Here is a 1,033-nt window from a genome sequence, read left to right as displayed (position 1 = left end):
GGGTTTCTCTGTGTAGCCCTGGCTGTCCTGGAACTCACTCTGTAGACCAGGCTGGCCTTGAACTCAAAAATCCACCTGCCTCTGCCTCCCGAGTGCTGGGATTAAAGGCGTGCGCCACCATGCCGGGCAGCAGCAGCAGTCTTAACACGGTCCTCTCTGGGCCACCACCTGCAGTGGTTAATGTTTCCCTCCATGCCAGAGAAGGGAAAAACCCAAACTGGGCCTCTAGCACTGCATGCGATTTAGGACCTGGGTTGGAGGTGGCATAATTACACGATTTACCTTTCTCTACTTCCCCTGCTTGCCGTGTGGGGCTGAGCAACACTAGGTCCTTGGACTTCCATTCACAGCTGCTGCTGACCATTGTTGGGAGTTAGACGACAGACTGTAAGTCATCAACAAATTCCCTTACTATATAGAGATGACCCGTAAGTTCTGTGACGCTAGAGAGCCCTGACTAATACAGAAGTTGGTACCGGGAACAGAAGTATAAGGATGACTCTTAAAAATCTGGAGTTGGTTTGATAATTCACCAGCACCTTCAACTACTGAAACCTCTCCAGATTCTCTCCCTCCTGGAAGCTTGGAGAATATTGGAGAATATTGAAGACCTGTATTTCAAGCTTAAAGAAGTTAGTGCCTTTGATTATCTTTTTTTTTTCTTTTTGGTTTTTCGAGACAGGGTTTCTTCTGTATAGCCCTGACTGTCCTGGAACTCACTCTGTAGACCAGGCTGGCCTCAAACTCAGAAATCTGCCTGCCTCTGCCTCCCAAGCGCTGGGGTTAAAGGTGTGCACCACCACGCCCAGCTCATCTTTGATTATCTTAATGTATTAGATGATTTGGTGTACAAAACTTTCTACAATACTACTCAGCTATTAAAAACAATGAATTTATGAAATTCTTGGACAAATGGATGGATCTGGAGGATATCATCCTTAGTGAGGTAACCCAATCACAAAAGTCACTAGATATGCACTCACTGATAAGCAGATATTAGCCCAGAAACTTAGAATACCCAAGATACATTTTG

This window comes from Mus pahari, chromosome 22, assembly GCF_900095145.1.
Source record: "Mus pahari chromosome 22, PAHARI_EIJ_v1.1, whole genome shotgun sequence".
Classification (NCBI taxonomy): domain Eukaryota; kingdom Metazoa; phylum Chordata; class Mammalia; order Rodentia; family Muridae; genus Mus; species Mus pahari.
The sequence above is the reverse complement of the archived record's forward strand: the minus strand, read 5'-3'. Positions refer to the sequence as shown.